Below are 23,156 nucleotides of genomic sequence, written 5' to 3' on the forward strand. Positions count from 1 at the left end.
ATCATTCAAAGAGAAGGGAAATAAGAGCTCGTACTGAGTTCAGACAGTCGTTTTTCCCTCGTGCGATCCGCGAGTGGAACAGAGTGGTGGGGTGGGGTGGGGGGGGGGGGGATATGACTTTGGCGCGAATTGTGCTCTCCGCCACACACCGCTTGGTGGCTAGCGGAGTATATATGTAGATGTAGAAAAGGTATTTAGAAGGAACACAGTTTCGCGTTTGTGTCTGCGGCAGTAACTGTTCAGAATGCGTTTCACCGTCGTGTGGGCGCAGCCGTGACCGGCTCGATACTACATACTGCTGCAGCCGGGAGGGACCGGAATACTTCGCGAGTTCCATTTGTGGGACGCTGTCGACACGAGGTGCCTTCGATGCAGACCCAACAGAACTGATCGAGGCGCGTTGATTCTGGGGGCCTTGGCGGTCCACTCAAAGAGCCCCATCTGTCACTCCATTGTCCGGAAAGAGGGATGAATCGAGGTGCGCGTGGCCAGCAAGGGGAAATGTGCCCGACTTCCACAACGTAGCAGCAACATTAACAACTACGTCGCTAGTGGAACACCTTCTGACACCTCTGACAGTGCCTATACCAGAGATTCAGAGTAGTGCTCCAAATCTGGCCATCAGAAGAATAAACTCACTTAGCTTTTGCTCATGGTATTTACTTTGTCTTTACATTTCAAGTTCATTTTAATAGAACAGATTTGAAACCGCAAACTCCAGAAGCTAATACGAAAAAGCGATTGTAGCCTGTAAATCGCATTCGCTTAATATCTGATGAACATGTACGTGGTACACGCAGTCTATCATAATTAATAGGCTGACGAAACCTGACACAGGCCAAAGTATATGATAAATGAAGAAAAAAATTTCCTGTAAACATTGATCCTCAAGGAAGCCTCAGACCGGCAAATGCGAGCCGCAATATTAAATATTATTCCATTGTGTAGAAACAGATTTGAAATGTAAACTGTTTCATCACATCCCCATCCAATTGAGCTCAAATTTCACTCCTCCTTGGGTAATGTGAAACATCCATGATGAAGCAGTACAACTCTCATGTATACGTAAATTTTTGTAACCGACTCAGCCAAGAAAAGAGATAAGGGTTAAACTTTGTTTGCACAACGTCAAGATACCAGAGATCTTTACTGAGTAACATACGAAATTCGTGTTTGTATTGAGTGGTAACACTTCCACTCTGTCCTCAATTGTGCAGTATTAGTATAAGACAACTGCAATGGACTCTGATTAGACCCTTTGCCCATTGCACAGGTAATTACTTCAAACATTTACATCATCACTTTCACTGTTCACGTTACCCTGCTCTTCATACTATCACTTACAATATAGCACTACAATAGATACTGTTTCTTACCCAACAAATTCACTAAAAGAGAACAACAGGCTAACTTCAGTAGCGAACTTACAACAATTCCTTTAGAGTACAAGCAAAACACTGACTGGCTGAAATCATGGTCTGTATAACATAAACACATTACATATCAAAATAAAATCACTTCTGTACAGAACAGTATAATACATAAAATACATTTAGCAAACCACTGGTCAGTCTCTTGACGTCAGGGCATAAGGGTGCTTGTTCCTCGAAGCATAATGAGGATGTGCTACGAGCAACTTATCCTTTTTCTTCCTAACTTGTTCCTTCACTAAGTGCCTCTAGTTTACAGTACAGTATTTTGAGGTGGTCTGTCGGTACTACTGGAGAGGATGGAGTTGATTCTGCTTTAACTTGTGAGAGTGTACCACCGCAGTGCGCTCTGACAACTGAATCTCTGGCATTAACAAAAGAAACCACTTAAACGAAGGGGTAAGGGACTTGATACTGAGGCGTGAATTTCTAAGTTTTCCGTTTCCTAACCAAGGGCTTAGCACTTCCGCGCTACATTTAATAAGCAAAATCTCCTAACCGAATGGGATATATCCCAGCAACGAAGATTAAGGGATTTTTTTCCGGTTAAAGCCTGACGTAAAGGAAACAAGAGATCACAGAGAGCAAGTTACAGCACCGTTTCGTATTGAAGAAAATGACAAAACAAATAAATAGACAACAAGGTTTACAGAGCACACTTACGTTAAGTGGACAGCGTCAAACATCTTTACCAAGGCACATTAAATAAAAAACTAGCAAACTTGCAAACTATGGATAACACAGAAGAAGAACGGCAAAATCTAAAGAACGAGATATTTACCGCAGCAGGAGAAGCTGCCGATAAAACGAAAAAATGAGGAAAAGTAAAGGCCTAAAGGTTGTGGAACGAGGATATAAGAAAAGCTATTAAAGGAAAAGACGATGGATATATAAAATACTTAAGCAACCCCACAGCTGAAAAAATGCGATCCTATCAGGAGAGAAGAAACACTGCCAAGTCCGTAGTAAGAAAGACGCACCAGGAATATTGGGATATATTTATCTTTAATATCGAGAATGTTGTTCACAGGAGACAGCAAACGGCCTACAAGGTTTTAAAAACTTTAAAGATAATAGAAAAAGAGAAGAAACAAATAAACACTAGTGAAGATGAACAATGCTAAAGTATTACTAAGGATGATGGTATGACAGTAGAGCACAAGAAACTGAAACAGTAGGTGAGAAGAGATTGAATGAACTACAATCTGACGAAATAACATCTGCCTTAACACCATTTAAGAACAGAAACGCGACAGGAAGGGATGGTATTAGTGCAGGATTGCTAAAATAAGGAGAAAGGATGCTACGTCTACGAGTGCTACATGTTGGAAGAGCAAGAGTTACCTAAAGAGAGGAAGACTGATAGGGTGGCATCAGTTTCTAAAACAGGAGACATAAAGCTATGCAGTAACTACAGAGGAACAAGTGTGCTTGACTCAGCATACAAGATATATGCTAAGATTTTAAAGGCAAGACTTAAAGAGACAGTGGAAGTAATACTTCATGAGGAACAAATGGGTTTTAGGAAAGTACTCTCTATGATAGATGCAGTTTCCATTTCACAAGAGATAATACAAAAATGCAGATAATATAATAAATAAACACATATTGTTTTTATCGATTTCAAGAAAGCTTTTGACAATGTCAATAGACAGAAACCTCGTAAGATGATGACGAATCGCGTATATCCGAAACAGTTGATAAACGCAACAAAAATTCTGGATCAGAACACGACTGTCACTCTAGACCTCAACGTAGAAACGACTGATGGGGTACCAACTAGCAGAGGACTGCAACAGATCTGCTGTATCTCCCCAACTTTGTTCAACTTTTACATACGTGAAATAATGTACATACGGAATACAGAATTTCAAAAGAGTGTATATCTAGACAGGAGGACTCTTTTAAACGAGGTGCTGACGAGGCAGTGAAGCTAACAGGTAAAGAAGCGGTCCTTCAGTAAGGAATCTATAAGTAGGATGCTTAGGTCCCGCACGGAGTCTGCACTAGCAACTTGACCTAGTACCCAAGAATCGGTTTGCTAATTTTAGTACCTAGAGGCATTCAGGCTTACAACAAATATAACAGAATTTCAGGGTCGCCACCAGCCTAAGCCGACTCTCAAGACAAGAGAACCGATCGAACTGGAAAATGTTTATGACAAGGGATTTAGAATTGTTTTCCCCCTCTTTTTATCACTTAATTAAATTGTTGTGATTTTCACCTTCTCTTTTATTACTGCCCTTGTGCAATGACTTGTCAAAAGATGTAAAAATGAACAGAGAATTCATATTGATTTTACAACTGAAAACGGGTATTAACCTAACGATCATGAAATAATACGTAGGACTGATGGTATACAACTTAACACACATTTATTCAATTAGCAGTGCTCAAGAATGGAGGGAATCAGTTACATTGTAAGAGAAAACGGTTGCCTGATACTGGAACAAAATAACCTGCATCTCTTTAAGGAGAAGATCGTAACATTTGTGAAATTCAACGGAAGGAAAAGGACATGTAGTAATAAGGAAATGGCCATATACTCAGTAACTCAGTTCAGACTCAGAAGATGGACTCAGGCAAGAACCACCACCAGCACTCGCATGCAAAGGAGGCAGAGTGGGCAGAGAGAGTGCATTTCTGTCACAGAATAGCAGACGTATAAATCAAATCGATGGGAAATAATCTGGTTCGGCTGAAGGCGTCCACCTACTCCACACTCACGTGGTTCCCACAGAATAGATTTGTTACGCCGGATTTCCGCACTTGCATGAAAACTTTGAGAATTCACGAATAATATCGTAACTTGTAATTACTTAAGGTCACAAGTAAAGAAACTTATTATACAGGAAAGGGTGGTTCTTCAAATAACGAAAACCGTTACAATTCGAACAAAGAGCACGACGATCAGTTTAGAAATCAAGGGCGTAAAGAAACTGAAAAAGCAGCACACGCATGAAGAAATAATAAAGCTTACTTTTCACACGAAGTATGGGCAAGTTATTCTAACTGAAACATGATGGAAAGTTTCTGTGATGAGTGAATTGCACCACGTTGTTCTACTGGAAAAAAGCCAGGTCCGATCAGTGCAAAAACTGCACATACTCGTCAGCTATTACTGCTACCTCATAGCACAGAGACCCATTGCCTTTCCGATAAAGCGAACTTAAATATTTCTGGCTATTTACAAAGGATAAAATTCAAACTTCGGAAGTTCCTAGCGAAGCAACATAGGACTACGTCTGTACTCACCAGTAACGGGCAGAAGAGTGCCTTCCTCTCCACAAAGGTTCCACCGGCTACCACGTGAAAACGGAAACCAGAGAGAGCTTCCGTCAGCAACTTGACAAACCAACAACACCACCTCCAGAAAGACTAGACCTCTCTGCACAGGCACGAGGATCTTGAGTTGGTCATCCTGTTCTCCCCTCCAAGCAGCGAGCACACAGCCTTCGCCCTGGCAGACGACGACCAACACAACTTCCACCACAAATAGGTAGAAAAGACATTCAAACGCTAATTTGCTCACATTCACACACACGGTACCGTTCATGGAAAGTAACCGGTATACATGTGGAAACGTGGAACGTAATAAATGACATGATATTATCAAACACTGATGACCTTCTGCAAAATACCTCGTTTTGTGGCAAGAAAAACATTTTTCTGCCGTCAGTCTACCCACTCAAGCCTTCTGGGGAGGTTCATACGCTCAACCATAGTTACATGGTGGGCCACACAATTCGTAATTGCTTTAGTTAATGGGAAGTTCTTATGGAACGGCGAAGACCTTTCAAATTTACTTACTGAAAAAAATAAGTGAGAAGAAATCTAAGACAGTTGCCTTCATGGGGAACGAACGCATTAGATCCAATAGTAGATGAAAGGATTTCAGAGAATTAAGCTTAGTAAATTCAGCTGAGTATGGGGAAGAATTAATAAAAAGCTTAAAAACAAAATTACGAAAGATAATTAAATTAAACTCTACAAAACAGTTGCAGCCCCCACACTGTTCTATGGAAATGATACCTGAATGCCTAGCAAAAAGCAAGGAAGACGTATTCAGACACGAGATATGAAACTCCTGGAATGAGTTAAGGGTTACAGACTAATAACTCAAATTATTAGAGAAGAACTAAACATTTTTAGTCTAAATTACAACATTTTCGACTATCGAAAAAAATTGGACGAGCACCTGGAAGGAATGGAGAGTGACAGACTCCCCTAAATGGTTAGAAATTATGAGTGCCAAGGTGGAAGATATAAGGGAATGTGCGGTCAAGGATACCGTAACAGACAACTATGCCAATTATCTGAAGGGAGAAGAAGAAATGGTACGGCCGGAAACAACTATGTCCAACATTGCAAACATTCTGTAAGGGGATGTTGTGTTGACTACTGTAGAAGTCAACACCGGCAAAAACAACGAAGGAGAGACATAGCGATGGCCGATGGCAGGAATCTAAAATGATCTGTCCATACACTTTCAAATTAATAGAACTCTTTATTACTAACAAAAAGGTAAACATAACTTCTTGTGGCTCCTAAGTGGAACTACATTTGTCCACTGTCACTACTTGCAGAGCACCGAACGAGGTGACGCAGTGGTTAGGCACTGGACTCGCATTCGGGAGGACGACGGTTCAATCCCGCTTCCGGCCATCCTGATTTAGGTTTTCCGTGATTTCCCTAAATCACTCCAGGCAAATGCCGGGATGGTTCCTGTCAAAGGGCACGGCCGACTTCCTTCCCCATCCTTCCCTAATCGGATGAGACCGATGACCTCGCTGTCTGGTCTCCTTCCCCAAAAACAACAACTACTTGCAGAACGCAGGCTAAATATCGCACTCCTATTGCTCAGCGCTGATGCTCTCGTAGTCTGCGACTAAAGTAGTCCCGACCAGCGACGGGCGGCTGATTAAGTCAGCGCTGGCAGGGGGCGCTGAACTCTTGTCTTCCTGTAGGCGTGGAGCTAAGCCTTCTTTCCTCTGGCGCGCGGGTCAGCGCCTTTTCGATGAAGTATCGCGGCGCTGCGCTGGTCAGTGTGCGATCACTGCGATCGGACTGCAGACTCCTCCCCCCCCCCCTAATATGGCGCACCGTTGTCGTGTTGGAGCCATCTTGCGACGACGGGGGAGGGGGGAGGGGTGGGGCAGGAAGCTCGGTGGCCTGTGGAGCTGGGAGCCGCAACTGTGACCGACGCCGGGCCCCATCTGTCCTGCGCTTCTAGGGGAACGTCGGCTGAAAAATCCTCCAAAATGTGCCCAGCCTCTTCCTGAGTTGGTCTGACGATAAACGGAGGGGGCGGCGGTGACGACGACGACTTCGGCTGCGCCGGGTACTCGGCCGGCGTCGGGACGAGAGGCGGAGGTTGAGTTGCTGCAGCGACGAAGGCGACGGGTCCAGCTCCATCAGCTGCACAGGCGGTGCCGGAGAGGCACCAGGGGGCCGCCGCGCCGGCCGATAGGTCCCGGTAGGATGCGAATCTAGGGCCAGAAAAGCTGCAAAACAATCTCACAATCGACTACCACGAATCTGGTTCTGGTGGCGGTGCAGCAACCCAGTAGGACCTCGAATTAAATACATGCGAGCGTCCAAATTTCGAAGTGTTCTCTCCCAGCACCTGCTGCGACCAAAAACTGAAAAGAGTGGGATCATTAGGTGCAAAGCGATACTTGCAGAGCGTGGGAGGCGCCGGCCGTGTAGGAGCTCCGCCGGCGAGGGACCGTCGCGGGGCTGCGAGCTGTACGTTTCGAGAAAGAGCTGCAGTGCTTGCTCCTGCGTGTGGCAGGCACATGGTTTATTCATCTGTTGCCTGAACGTACGCACCAACCGTTCAGCTCCTCCATCCGACTGCAGATGAAACGTAGCACTGGTAAGACTAAGGATACCATTGGCCGCACAAAACTGTTCGAGTCCTGAACCGTAAACTGTTGTCCGTTGTCTGTAACCAACACTTCAGGCAAACCTTCCGAGCAAAAAAATAGATGTCAAAGCCTGAATGGTTCTGTGTGACGTAGTTGGGTTCATGGGCACTTCAAACGGATGTGTGCTAAAAGAATCCACGACAATAAGTCGACGAGTGTTCCAGAAGGGACCAGCAAAGTCAATGTGCACTCGCTGCGACGGCGATTGAGACTTTGGCCAACCTAAAGTAGAATCTCAGCACAAGCGCGAGACTGTGACGTCATCTGTTCAATGCGGACGTCCACGCCCAGCCAAGTGCAGCGCCGACGCGCTAACTATTTTGTGCGCACGTTTCCCCAGAGTGTCCTTTGCGGTGCAGTCGCAGCACATCCTTTTACATGACTTTGGGAATCAGAAAGCGCGATTGCCCTCATTTTGCAATGAAATCACACCCCGGTAGACGGACAAACTACGCCGACGAGCAAAATAACGGCACACAAAAAATTCTCAATGTTTTTCACTGAACGAGGCCAAGCAGTGCGGATGTAGTGCAACAGGATCTGCGTCTGCCCCTGTACAGTTTTCCTGTAGTGCAAATGTCTGCAAAAGTTCAGTGTCCTACGCAACGATTTGACAACTATAGGCGACAGTAGCATCGAATTCAGAATGAGGACCAAGATGAAAGCGAGAAAGGGTGCATCGATGTGGGCCGCTACAATATTTCTACTGTGACAATAACAAACACCAACGTTGCAGCCTGTGAACCGTGCGTGGCGGAACTGTTTCGGACGGATGAAACAAAGACTGAAGTGGCTTATGATCCGTCAGGATCAAATGGAAAACAAATAATGGTGAAACTTTGTCACGCCATAGAGAATAGCGAGCGCTTCCTTCCCGATTTGAGATTAGTAATGTTGAGTCTTGGTCAATAACCAGGAAGCGAATTCAATCGACCTGTCCTGTGAGCCAAATCTGTGCGAGAGCACATCACTGATTCCGTTCGAAGAAGCGTTCACTGCGAGAACCACACGCTTCGCGGAATCGAAATGAACAAAGCATCTGTCACGGCCGGCCGGGGTGGCCAAGCGGTTAAAGGCGCTACAGTCTGGAACCGCGCGGCCGCTGCGGTCGCAGGTTCGAATCCTGCCTCGGGCATGGATGTATGTGTTGTCCTTAGGTTAGTTAGGTTTAAGCAATTCTAAGTTCTAGGGGACTGATGACCTTACAAGTTTAGTCCCATATTGCTCAGAGCCATTTGAGCCCATCTGTCACGCAACAAGGAATTTTTAGCTTTTAGAATGGCACTGACACTATTTGGTCCAAACAAAAGGCAACTTTCTCCGACGCAAACTATCCCGCGGAACCGCGATTTGGGATGCGTTGACTATAAAACAGGTACAATACATCCTCCTGAGAAGTGACTGGTTCAGCAGTGCAGGGAGGTCCCAGCTGGCCAGCAAATGTGAGTGAAGGGGATGAACTCCTAGACTGTTAACACCATGGCCTAAGTACTGAATTTCACTTTGAAAAAAGACACACTTGTGCAGGCGACAGTTCTAACCTGCAGTTGAAAGCACTTCAAAAAGCCAATAAAATTTACTGATATGTCACGTCGGCGTACGTCCTGACACCACAATATTGTCCTAGTAATTTAAACAGTACGGAACTTTTGCAGTAAGCTGTTCTAAGTAGCTTTGGGATAAGGCAGGCGCAGTGTGTTGACCACAAACATTTTGTGAGACTACTGAACCGTATCATCTTCATCTTTGCCTAGGTGTGGTGTGTCGTCTTCCGGAGCCTTGGCATTGCTCTGCCGCGATTGGTCCGTTTGCTTTTAAATTTCGGAGGCCGCTGCGTTCTGTGGAGAGACCTGCTGACGACGGGAGTATCGAGTGCTGCTTCCGGAGTGAGACGGGGAGTTTAGTTTCCGGTTGTGTGACAGCGCAATGTTGCGGGAAAGGTAGTATAACTTCCTGTGAACGCACGTGATTGCTACGTGCGTGTGTACTCGGGACGGCGGCAGTCGTTCTGGACGGCCTGCGTGATAAGGAAGCCCGACGTGGCAGCTGTTGTCGCGGCGTGTCGGCGTTGCTGTGGCGGAACTGGGGCGACCGACATAACTCGAGTTGGAGCTGGTTGCAACCTGTCGCCGAGTGCTTGTCTGCCTTCTGGACTAACGGCGAGAATTTCTTGACTTGATGTTTCTCACTCAATTTCTGCCCGTGTCGCCGGGTGTGTTTTGCTTTAAGGTCGTGTGCCATTGTGTTTCGCAATTTTAGTAGGCTCAGGCGTGCCCGATTAAATGAATCTGCAGTTATATTGTCAAGTGTAACTATCACTAGAAAAGAGTGTTAACTCTCTGTGCCTTAATAACTGAACCTAAAATATTATCCGTGGTTGAAATTTTATTCTGACCCAAGTGCAATAACGATCTTGTATTTTACAATTTGTTGAGTGGTATTATTATTTAGTACTGGCCGTCACATTTACTAAGTCGAAGATTTACGAAGGCCAGTGGGCGTCATTAACAGTTCCTGCCTAGATAGGCGTTGTATTTTGAAACATGTGTTTCAATGTTTAGAAATTTTTATTTTATGTGTTATAGAGAGTTGCTGTCATGCCCTATGTGGACGATTCGCCACGTTGGTGAAGTTCCTAGTTGTTCTGCTGGTCTGTGCCATATTGCTAAAGCAGGCAGTCCTAGCACAGCTGATTGTACATTTTCCTAGTGGTGAGGAGCACAGGCTGGTTTTAAGAGCTAACTCACTAACTTCAACCATTCTCAAATATTCATTACTACTGATATTCAGGCCCTTCTGTCCGAGTGGTGACGCCACTACCCCTTTTTGGTTACTAATTTTATCTTGTTAGCTTGTTTCACTAAAAAAAACCTTTGATATACGAATTTCTCTTTTGGTCTTTACTGCTCCTTTGGACGAAGTAAATTAACTGTTGGTTTTGCATTTTTGTAGCATCATCAATACAGCATTTTTGGTTATATTTGATTGGCCCTTTTGGCCGAATGATTAAAGTCATTCCTTTCAGTAACTTATTGTATTGGTCAATATTATTATGCTTGAATCTTAAGGTTGTTATTCTGACATTACAGTTGTGAATGTTCAGCGACCCTTCAGGCCTTTTTGTGATATATATATATATATATATATATATATATATATATATATATATATATATATATATATATATATATATATATATGTGTGTGTGTGTGTGTGTGTGTGTGTATCACAGAACAAGTGTTTTTTTAAATGTTTAATAAAATTAAATTGTTGAAAGCACTTGAAAAAGCCAATACAAATTACTGATATGTCACGTCGGCGTACTTCCTGACACCACAATATTGTCCTAGTAATTTAAACAGTACGGAACTTTTGCAGTAAGCTGTTCTAAGTAGCTTTGGAATAAGGCAGGCGCAGTGTGCTGACCACAAATATTTTCTGAGACTTCTCTTCTAGCGAAATTTGCAAATTCGCATCGCAGAAGTCCATTTTTTGAAAAATAGCAGCCTGCACCTGGCCTGGTCATTAACTTGTCAGGTCGAAGCAACGGATAAGTATCAATTGTAGTTTGCTGTTTCACAATGAATCTAAAGTCAACACAAAGACGGTCTTCCAGAAGGCGTTGGTAATTACTTAGGTAGAAGCCCATTGACAAACCTGAATAAGATCAGTAACACCATTTCGTTGCCATTCCCTACGTTCATTTCCAAATTTGTTTCTAAGTGCGTGAGGGACAGGACATGCCCCAAAAGATCTTAGGCTGTGCGTGTACTTCATTGTAACGTGCGCCACAAAATTATTTGCTCTGCCAAATCCTTCACAAAATAAATCAGGAAACTCCTGAATCAATTAAGAAACACTGTGTTTGTTGTTGAAAGCATGAAAAGAAAGTACATTGTCCTGAATACGAAGATCAGACAGATCAAATGTGTGCGCGCGGGCTCTTCCTCCCGTGGTGGCACATTGGAGTGTGAGCGTATATTCCTCCCCCTATTTCCACTGACAATAACTGGACATAACAAGTTGTGTGTTATAAGTGTTTATTACATTAAACCTTACAACTTGCACAGGCAGCGCGCCAACTGCGGCTCCTGGCTTAGCTGGAAGACATACACGCCCGTCCGCTACGGGGTCTCGCAGCTACCTGCTCGGCCGTTACAACGGCTAATCCTACCTGCGCGCACAAAGGACCTGGGAGATCCACGCCTGCACGTAGGTTGCAAAGCCTCCCGACAGGGAGCAAACTATAGTGGACAGTCTGAGCTGCCCAGTTTGAAGCTGCCACTAGATGGAAGTTGGGGTGAGTAGCAGAGTCCAAACAAAATGAATCTAAACCAAACACAAAGTTGTAAATGTCACTGTTCTGGTGTGGGACTTGAATAAGATAGGCAAACTACATATACCAAGGACTGGAATGCGCAGTAAGTTGCGTGCAAATTTTGTCAACTGTGGCGAGCCCAACTGTTCGTACGTGGCACGGTTAAGCAATGTAAGTGACGCGTCATTGTGTAACTGAAATCGCACACACTGACTGGCAGTGACTAAGTTCACAAACAATTTGTTTGACTGTCATTGCACAGGACTTGGGAAGGGTGAAGGCACATCCTGAAGTGGTCGTACTAGGAACAGCAGCCGGTTGCGAAAAAGCTCCATTGACTAGGTGGGAAGGTGCTCCGCGCTTACGAGAGCGAACGTCTGTAGAGTTGTTTTTCTGTTGCAAGCCCACACGAGTACATGATTTCACAGCAGAGACACAAACTGACATTTGTTTACACTGTCAAGAGTGTGGTGGCCTGTTTGCACGCCGTGGTCGGTCGCAACGCCAAAGTTTGTCAGTGCGCATTACGCTGCAGACGGAACCTACCTCAGAGTCTTCCACGGCACTATCACAGGAGTCCTGATGTCGAATAATTTGCAACAATTGTTGTAAGTAGGATCAGAATGTTTGAGAATTTGTTGATGAATCCTACTGCCTGGCACACTGTACACACGCAGGATGCCCAGAAAGTAAATCACCTCATTTTGTTTCTTCTACAGCTTTTTATTGAACATAATGAGGATTACACACACACGAAAGAATGTCTACACACCCCATTTTTCCACGTAATCTCCATCCCGTTCAATGGCCTTCCTCCAGCGCGTAAGAGGGCGATGTATGCCCTGGCGGTGCCAATCCTTGCTTCGTTGTGTGAATCACCTCCTCATCGTCCTCAAAATGTCTTCCACGAATGGCATCCTTCAATGGCCCAAACAAGTGGAAGTCCGGGCGGACTAAGTCAGATGTGTCAGGTGTGACAGCCGTGGATGGCCGCTCCGACCGCTGCAGATCGTGGAGCTCCGCCGAACCGTCTCCTGATGACCTCACCCTCCGTGCCCAGCGACTCACTGTACTTCTGTCGGCAGCAAATGCTCCATAGACTTTGCACCAGCTTTTGTGAATATTCCTCACAGTTCCTATCTCTACAGTGAGAAATTCAATGACGGAACGTTGTTTGTGACGTGCATCACCTACAAACGCCGTTTTGAAACTGCCGTGCAGCTACGATATCTGTCGGAAGTGACGAAAAGTTGGCACGTTCACTCAGGAGTCTTCAGATAGTACGCACGTAACGTTTCGCGTTCGTAGCATCGTTTTCGACTGAGGAAAAAAATGCGGTGCATTGCTTTCTGGGTAACTCTCCTAACTGTATCACAAATCATTGTGTCGCTAGAGTATTGTCCACAGCTACAGTGAAAACTACATGTGGTTCAGTGAACCCACTGCCGCTATGTCTGTTCTGGCTTCTTTCGCAAAAGAACCCGTAACGAGCAGCAGCAAGCAACCTGTACCTGATCTTTATCGTACTTAGTGAGGGCGGAAACTGAAAGTTCAAAAACAAGCAACTCCAGCCTGCTAGTCGGGAATAATTTCTGAGCGAGGCAGTAAAGTCCTGTGCCGGCCCTTGAGAAGAAATAATAGTGTCGCAATACATTTCACTTGATGTGCAGCACAATGAGCGTTGAGCTGACCGTTCCATTCGCCTGAAAGCTCGGGACGGTGGAATACACGGAGGCGCAGTTGATGCAGCACGGCTTGTGTATTAGTGGGCTGCTGGACTGGTGTCGTCATCTGCGGCATCTGGTGGTTCTGAAACTGGATAAACTGCACTACATCGAAGCCAGGAGCAGCCAGAGGCGTAGGCGCAGGTGGTGTAGGAAGCAGGTTACAGGCCATTTTAATGAGAAGAGCGCCGCAACAGGTTATAAGTAACACAAATAGCGGAAGCGTTGCGACTAGTGTGCAAGAAAGAACACAACTAGTAGCAAAGCTCCTCAGAAAGAAAAGAGAAATATTGGTGACGGATGTGACTGGAGGCAGCGATGGCACTGTAATCCTTGTCGCCAGATGTGTCACCTGCTGTGGGTGCCAGCACCAACACAAACCAGGAAGGAGAGATCGTAGCGGTGGCAGTGGCAGGAATACATTTATCCACTATTACCACTCGCAGAACGCAGGCTAAGTATCGTCTACCTATTGCTCAGTACTGATGCTCTCGTAGTCTGCGACCGAACTGGGCCGGCAGCGATGGCCGGCCGGTTAAGTCGGCGTCGGCTGGGGGCGCTGGACTCTGTCTTCCGGAGGTGTGGCGCTGGCCGCTCTTTCCACTGGCGCGACGCCAGCGCTCTCTTGATTCCGCACCGTGGCGCTGCGCTGGTCGCTGGTAGGCGTGCAGTCGGTGCTTTAGCACTGGTCAGCGGCCGTACCACTTTCACTGGGCTTACCCACAAAAGTAGGAATGAAAGATACTGCACGAAAACTGCTTCCAAGGTCTGGCACACGAGACAGAGTGCAAACTCCAGCGGGCTCTTGAGGAGCTTGCAGGAGTCAGACCAGCAGTTTGTTTAGTTTCGTGTGCGCGTGATAACGTGGCGGGCTGTTCCTGTAGCGCTACGTTTTGCAAACTTACGGCAGTGGTTTTTTTTTTTTTGTGCAGAGCAGCCTCCCGTCATTCGAGTGTTACAGAGAGTGTTACAAAATATAGGACAAATGAATTTTTCAAGACCATCAAAAGACTTACAAAAAGAAAAATGGGCTGCAGTAAAATGAAAACTAAAACCTATCCAGAATGAAGTCGAATACGGGAGCTCGCAGAAACGCGGCAACAGCGGAGAGTGGGCATGCACGGCCAGACACACTTAATATAAACTAGCGAAGCGTCGACGCCTGTGTCTAACTTAGCAACCCCAGTGAGCGGTTATTCCAGGTACGAGCGGCGTCGAACAAGTAACATAACGCTTTTTTTTCTCGGCCAGTTTCGATTCAAAAAAGGCGACATTTCTTGTGGGACATAGTGAAATATTCCTGCTTGAGCCCCTATGCTTTCATGAGATTCCGATAGGTCGCGGCGCTATATGTAGCTTCGAAAATAGCATCTGTAACGGAGGTGTGCTCCAAGCAGAGAATTTTCATCGATTTTCTTTTGGCGGAAAACAGAGCATCGCCAATATTTATGGGCGCTTGCAGAAAGCCTGGCGACCTGGCAGTGAACAAAAGCACTGTAAGTCGTCGAGCGGAGCGTGTGTCACCATCGCAACAAGGTCGCGCAAACCCGTCCGACCTGCCGGCCGCACACAGCTGTGACTCCCGCTGAGTTGGAACGTGTAGACGCACTCATTCGACGTGCTCGACGGATCACAGTCAAACATCTCAGCTGGACGTGTCTGTTGGTGCTGCTAAGACACTCTCACACCACTTGGGGTACTCAGAAGTGTGTGCCCTCTGGGATACCCGCCACCTAACAGAAGTCTACACAGAGCAACGAAGGACCACCTGTGCGAAAGGTCTCACGCTAGTCTGCGCACCCGAGAGCTGGTCAAAGAACTTCGATGGACTGCTCTTATTCATACACCGTACAGCCCGGATCTCTCACCTTCCGACTGTCTGCCTTCTTCTATCTGTTAGACTTTACATTACACAGGCATGTAATAATATAGGTCCACACTCTTTCAAAAATGTGAAGCCATGGTGATGTATGTGTATTGCAGTTTTCTGCACCCATAAGTAATATCTGAATTTTTTGACCCCAACGCTACAGCCAAAGCTTCCTTTCCTGAGATCATATAATTTTTCTCATGTTTTATTAACGTCTTAATTGCAAATGCAATAGGAAACAATCGAATAGAATCACCGTATATATTTTCTTGAAATATAACTTCTCTCACTCCATAACCACAAATGAGTGATCCCAATATGTTTACTCAACTCTTGATGGTATAACGTTTTTTCTTCAGGTAAACATTTTTTCTTTACCTCAAATATCGATTGACATGCTTCAGTCTGTATGAATGCACTATTTCTGCTCACCACTTTATTGACATTAGGATCACTGAATCTTGACTTCCACGAATTTCCAGTAGAATAAGGCTAGACTGAGAAAATTTTCAGCTGCTTTTTAATTTTTAATGGTTCTGATCTTACTCAGACCCTTCCTAATTGGTTTTTCGAAATGATTTGGCCTATGCACTTAATTTATTTCTTGATAATTTTCTACATTTACAGTTTTAACATCATTCCTCCTTTAATTAACACTTTAAAGATCTTATGCAAAATTTCTATATGTTGTTCCCACATTTTCGTGGCAATCAGCAAACTGTCTATATACGTGGTTATACACGTATGTAACACTTTCGATCTGAATTTTTCGATGAATGAAGAAATTGAAGTATCCAAATCAAATGGCACTACTTTACAGCGATAACATTTTCCCGAAAATAAAAAACACTGATTTTTTTTTTTTCAATTCTCATGCCAGAGACACTTGCCAGTATCCAGCAGTCAGATTGAAACTTGTCATAAATTTTGTATTATGAATGTTCTGGGGAGTTTTGTCTAAATTTTATGTTCCATTGGTTTCTCTCTTAGCTATCTTGTTCGATGTATGAGCATCTGTAGCAATTTGTACGCCACCATCTATCTTTTCAATGACCATCAATGGATTGTTATTTCTTGGTTTGTTCTTTCCACACTTCCCACTCCATATGTTTGTCTCTTTCTTTTTGTACCTCAGTTCTTTTAAGTCTGTGCACAGAACATGGAATAATGAAAAATGACTTATGCTGAATGATATATAAGTGATCTCCATAATCTCCTGCGAATCTGGATATGATCGAAAACACTTTCCTACTCGCCCATAGCGCTTCATATAATTCAGACATTTGCGTGGATAACAATTACATTATTTGACAGTCAATCGCCGTGAAATCATCTTTCCTATGTTCTATGTCTGTACTTTCTGCATGACAGATTTCTGAACAGTTCCCAATGTCATTCGTAATTGAAGTCACAATTAACTTGAATGCTGCTGTCTGTCTTACTTCGTTATTGGCAGTTTTCTCAAATTATATTTGTAAGTTAATTTCCTTGTTTTCACTCTTAGTCTTCTATTAAAGTCAATAATCATCTGTTCTTCAATCAGCCATTCAGTACCTAACATCACTTCTACACTTAACTCAGGTAAGACTAGAACCTTTTCTACTTTCGATTTCATCTCATCCCAAAACAAGTCCTTGTTCATGACGACTCCATCTCATGCCACTTGTCCATTTCTAATTGACCTTTATTCGGCGACCCTTTTGTCCTTCAGATTGTAACATCATTAATAGCCTTCTAGTGGTGTGCTTTTACTCTTTCTAACCTAGTTTCGATACCTGCTATCCCCGGGTTTATGAAAAATCCATCTTCATCATCTTGTGAAGTTTCAGGTACACATGATTTGGTAGTAACAATTTTACCACTAACTTCTTCCTCAGAATTTAGCTAGTTTCCTAATTTTTCCACTTCTGCATCTTGAAATGGAACTTAATTGCTCTCTTTGGATATATCATTCTCCATCTGAGACAGGTATCTACATTCTGACCAGTTATTGCTGTCAGCGTCTGCAGACGAAAACGTAAATGTGCCGGAGGACCATGTACTGAAGAGGACTGTATAATGGCTCGAATCCATTCAGATTGTAATGAAACACGAGAGTTGAGGTAATCACTTATTATTCATAGGTAAGTTAACATCCAAAATAAACAACTGTGACATTCACATGGCGCGCGTGGCCACGAGCTAAGGACAGCCGCCCGTTCACCACTGGCAAACCCTCCCTCGCCTCGGCGAGTGTAGCGTTAGGCGCCCTCGGAGGGCTGGCCCACTGACCACTGACCCTCATGTACAAATACCTCCAGAGAGGGCTGCACTCTCCAGTGACTCAGTTCAAATGTAACGACCTAACAATTGCAATTTCCATCGACCTCATCCTATTTTGCCCTTGTTTTGTACACTTAATTTTGGTAGTGTCTCCCTCACACGACTACCTCCTCTTTTTGTTTCCACCTTCTTCTGTGATCCTCATTCTTGTAAACCCAAGCACATCTGCCCCACTTCCTCAAAATATTCCTGAGCCCTGCTGAGTTCAATGTTCTGTTCAGTATCACTGCCACCATCAGCAGAGCATTTTCCCATCCTAGGCAATTAAATAGTAAACTGCATGAAACATCAACCTTTTTGCCTTTTTTCCTATCACCTTGCCGCTCTTGCCCCTTTTGTAGCGTTGTGTACTTTTCCTGTGTTTCATACTGCATTAACTGATCTTAGTTACTCTAGCTACACTGTAATCAATTGTTTCTGTTTCATTTTCTTTCATAATACCTGCTATTATTTTGTTTCCTTATCCATTGTTCATGTGTCCCAGTTTTATTCCACTTAATTGTCTCATTTCTCCTATTCACACTCGGTAGGCCAAGAAAGTGCATGTCTGAGTTTGCTGTATCTACATGGTGCTCATGATTTCCATAACTACCGCAACCTCAATTAAAATGACCTCCTGTTCCGGATCCTCACGTCATGTTAACTCGTGGTTTGCTACTACAGTCTCCTTCCACCCCATTAATGATCCTAAATTGTCTTCGATCATGACAATTGAGAAAGTTTTCCTGATCTTCTACTCCCACTAAGAAAACACGAAACAATTTGTGGTTACTTCGCACATGACATTTAGTGTCATCCTGTCTGACACTGGGACGGAGTCGACTCTGGAACTGGTGCCACACATATACTGGGCACAGATCTGAGGATCTCACCTGCCACGGTAGTGACTCAACATCATCTCGAGAGTTCATAAAGGTACGTGCCGTGTGTGGACGGGCGTTTTCCTGTTGGAAAATGGCACCGTCATCCTGTTCTGTGAGAGGTAACACACGAGGGTCCGCAGCCTGTGACTGTGCTGCCAGAGTTGCACTACAAGCCAAGACTGAGGTCATACCTGGTGGCTTCGCACACTGTCATGCCAAGAGTAGCACCACCCTGCCTCTGCAAAATGCTGGAAACGCGGGCTCTCTCCGGAGGTCACCACGACACTCACCGATGCAGGGTAGCGCAGAGCTGCGATCCATCGCTGAACGCAATGCATCACGGTTCGCCCAACAGTCCATTCTTCCCATTCGTACCACCACTCCAAATGCAGCCTTTTTTGCTGTGGGTTAATGGCAGCCTACACATGGGACTATCATTCTCTAATCGAGCTAGCGCTAGTCTCCGACCAAAGGTGTGAGATGACACAGAATGTATGATAGAGTCCGTTACTTGTTCTCGTGTGGCAAGCACAAATATGGAGGGCTTAAAATGTGCTGGATGCATAATATGAAGGTTCTAGCATGTGGTCGTCAGACTGTGAGCTCGTCGATGGGTACGCCTGCTCTCACATTCCCACGCAGTCCAGCTTCTGGCCAGTGTCTCACCAAAATCCCCGCAAATGTGTGTTGTAGCGCGATGTGACCTGCTGGCCTATGGAGACACACGGTGACGCTGTTCGAGCCTGCCAGGCCTAGTAACTGCACCAAACAGTAGCAACACTAACGCAGTCTGGTGCATGTTGTAACTGTCACAGAGAAATGCAGCTGTAGCAATTTACACACCCGCCAATTGTGTGTACGTCTACGAAGCTACATTGAGATTCGACCGTGTCTTCTGGCAGTTTCACTTTCTTTGTTAGGCAGTATATGAGGAGGCCACGCCACGAGGGAAACGTAAATGAAAGCAGAAAGATCGGCGAGAGATAGATGCACTTCACACTTGAGGTAAACAAATGGAGCGTATTGCTCATAAATAGACCAAAGAATCCTTCGTGTTCGATGTCGCAACTGGCGATGAATTAATGAGAAAATCAATACTCGTAAAATTTCTATAATCATTTGTCGAGGTCAGTGCTTGTTTGGAGGACTCACAGAAATAAATATAATATGTTACATGTAATCATGTGAAGATTAGATGGGTAGATCACATAACTAATGAGGAGGTATTGAATAGAATTGGGGAGAAGAGGAATTTGTGGCACAACTTGACTAGAAGAAGGGATCGGTTGGTAGGACATGTTCTGAGGCATCAAGGGATCACCAATTTAGCACTGGAGGGCAGCGTGGAGGGTGGAAATCGTAGAGGGAGACCAAAAGATGAATACACTAAACAGATTCAGAAGGATGTAGGTTGCAGTAGGTACTGGGATATGATGAAGCTTGCACAGGCTAGAGTAGCATGGAGAGCTGCATCAAACCAGTCTCAGGACTGAAGACCACAACAACAACAACAATCATGTGGGGAGAATCGCAATTGCCCAGTTACAAGAGTTGAGAATATGACTATCAAAGTAAGTTCAAAAACGCATTGGAAATAGTAATGTATTCAAACATGAGGAGCATATAAATTTTGAGACTGAACTTGTTATTATGTGTCGCTTAAGCACATTGTTCACTGAGGTTCGTGTGAGTCGGCTTTGGCTCGGCAGTAGCGAGTAGCAGTAGCTGACTGCCACACTCGGGAACTCAAAACACGGCTGCCTATCACGCTGCTCACTGCAGTTGCAGGCGCAAGTTTAATTACCAAAAATAAATTTAAAAAACTTCACGAAAAATGAAATGATTAACTTTCCTAGTTTTTACGCCGGAACTCCGACACAACGAGTGCACAGTTCAGTCGTACAGAATCGACTGCGAAAAAGGGCTTTCCCATCAGACAACTGTAGGACAAAAAAATTGGCGATACTCGTTAAAATTAACCATTAATTTACTTATCCTTAAAGTGATGATTCCCAGATGACGGTAAACTACAGTGGCAGTCCACTGTATCAAAGACAAAATTTACTGAACATGGAACAGGAAACAGAATTACATAATCAGGAGTCAGATCTGTTTTGAAAGCACTGTATAAATGGCGAAGGTACCTGAATGCCATGTGGAAGACTGCTGTTCAACAAGCAAATGACTTCCCAATAGGTAATACTATAGATACGATGCCTGTAGAAATAGTTTGCTACAAAAAGCAAACTCACGTTGGGGAATAAATTGGCAAATTGTGAGCTAAAAAAAAAAAAAAAAAAAAAAAACAATCAGCGGAGAAGCGCCGGACTAGACCGCCCACCTCTGAGTATCTTCGTGAGGAAGAATCGCCCCTGCTATCCGTAACGGTGAGCACTGAATGCGTCCCCATAACTTCCACCTGCTCCCAAACGCCACCGGCTGAAAAGAGGATTTGCGAGCTTTGCCACCGTGGCAATTAAGAATTTCTCCGCATCTTCTAAAATGCAGCGGAAGCCCCCAGAATTTTCTCCACAAGCGCTCGTTGTATTTCTGTAAAGTGACTGGAAGTTGTCACTCGATGGGCTCTCACGCAGCTTATTTCCCACGCTGTGTACGTTAAAACAGCGGCGACTCATTACCTGCATATGCTTCTAGGAAGTCCGTGTTTGGCTACCCTGCGAGGACCACTCGTAGTTCTCGCAGCTCTGAAAAGGCGCTCTGTGGTGGCCCGGCCTAGAAGTGCCGCTAGCGGTGGTGGTCCTCGCCACGCGACTCCGCCGTCCTTCGGGGAATTCGAGGAAACATCCCAAAACTCCGCTCCTCGGCTGCACAGTGAAGATCGGGGACGGCGGTCTCACCACGTTTCAGCCATGGGCAATTCAACAACCTCATACTCCAGACCTCACAAGCCCTGCTCTGACATCCAGAAAATTTGCGATAATTTATTTCAGCTATGAATTTACAAATTGCAGCATGCTGCAGGTGAAAACTAGGTCCAGAAGTTGTCTTTTAATTGTAATACATGGTTGTAGTTCCATCATAAGTTGCATTAGGAAGTATCTTTTTTCACTTTTTGATGCTTACTACATTACTGGCCATTAAAATTGCTACATCAAGAAGAAATTTCAGATGATAAACGGGTATTCATTGGACAAATATATTGTACTACAACTGACATGTGATTACGTTTTCATGCAATTTGGGTGCATATATCCTGAAAAATCAGTACCCAGAATAACCACCTCTGGCCGTAATAACGGCCTTGATACGCTCTGGCCTTGGATGGAGTGTACAGGTACAGCTGCCCATGCAGCTTGAACACGATACCGCAGTTCATCAAGAGTAGTGACTGGCGTATTGTAACGAGCCAGTTGCTCGGCCACCATTGACCAGGCGTTTTCGATTGTTGAGAGACCTGGAGAATGTGCTGGCCAGGGCAGCAGTCGAACATTTTCTGTATCCAGAAAGGCCCGTACAGGACCTGCAACATGCGGTCCTGCATTATCCTACTGAAATGTAGGGTTTCGCAGGGATCGAATTAAGGGTAGAGCGACGGGTCGTAACACATCTGAAATGTAACGTTGACTGTTCAAAGTGCCGCCAATGCGAACAAGAGGTGACCGAGGCGTGTAACCAATGGCACACCATACCATCACGCCGGGTGATACGCCAGTATGACGATGACGAATACACGCTTCCAACGCGTGTTCACCGCGATGTCGCCAGCCACGGATGCGACCATCACGATGCTGTAAACAGAACCTGGATTCATCCGAAAAAATGACGTTTTTCCATTCGTGCACCCAGGTTCGTCGTTGAGTACACCATCGCAGGCGCCCCTGTCTGTGATGCAGCGTCGAGGGTAACCGCAGCCACGGTCTCCGAGCTGATATTCTGTGCTGCTGCAAACGCCGTCGAACTGTTCGTGCAGATGGTTGTTGCCCTGCAAACATCCCTATCTGTTGACTCAGGCATCGAGACGCGGCTGCACGATCCGTTACAGCCATGCGGATAAGATGCCTGTCATCTCGACTGTTAGTGGTTCGAGGCCGTTGGCATCCAGCACGGCGTTCCGTATTACCCTCCTGAACCCACCGATTGCATATTCTGCTAACAGTCATTACATATCGACCAACGCGAGCAGCAATGTCGCGATACGATAAACCGCAATCGCGATAGGATACAATCCGACATTTATCAAAGTCGGAAACGTGATGGTACGCATTTCTCCTCCTTACACGAGGCATCACAACAACGTTTCACCACGCAACGCCCGTCAACTGCTGTTTGTGTACGAGAAATCGGCTGGAAAGTTTCCTCATATCAGCACGTTGTAGGTGTCGCCACCGGCGCCAACCTTGTGTGAATGCTCTGAAAAGCTTATCATTTGCATATCACAGCATCTTCTTCCTGTCGGTTAAATTTCGCGTCTGTAGCACGTCAACGTCGTGGTGTAGCTATTTTAATGGTCAGTAGTGTAATTTCGGACACCTGTGTCGATTTTCAAATCATCCTACAAAGGGAATTACAGTTGACATGAGAGTTTTGTACAAACGAGGCCCCTCCAGGCTGGATTTCCCGATCGAAAGTGGAACGTGCACTATCACAGCATCACTTCTGCCCTGTAGCATTAACCAATGTATTCCGCATCGAAAAATCTGTCATCGGTGCGACAGGCTGCCTACAAACCAGTTTTTCC

Source organism: Schistocerca americana, chromosome 4 (genome assembly GCF_021461395.2).
Source record: "Schistocerca americana isolate TAMUIC-IGC-003095 chromosome 4, iqSchAmer2.1, whole genome shotgun sequence".
NCBI lineage: Eukaryota > Metazoa > Arthropoda > Insecta > Orthoptera > Acrididae > Schistocerca > Schistocerca americana.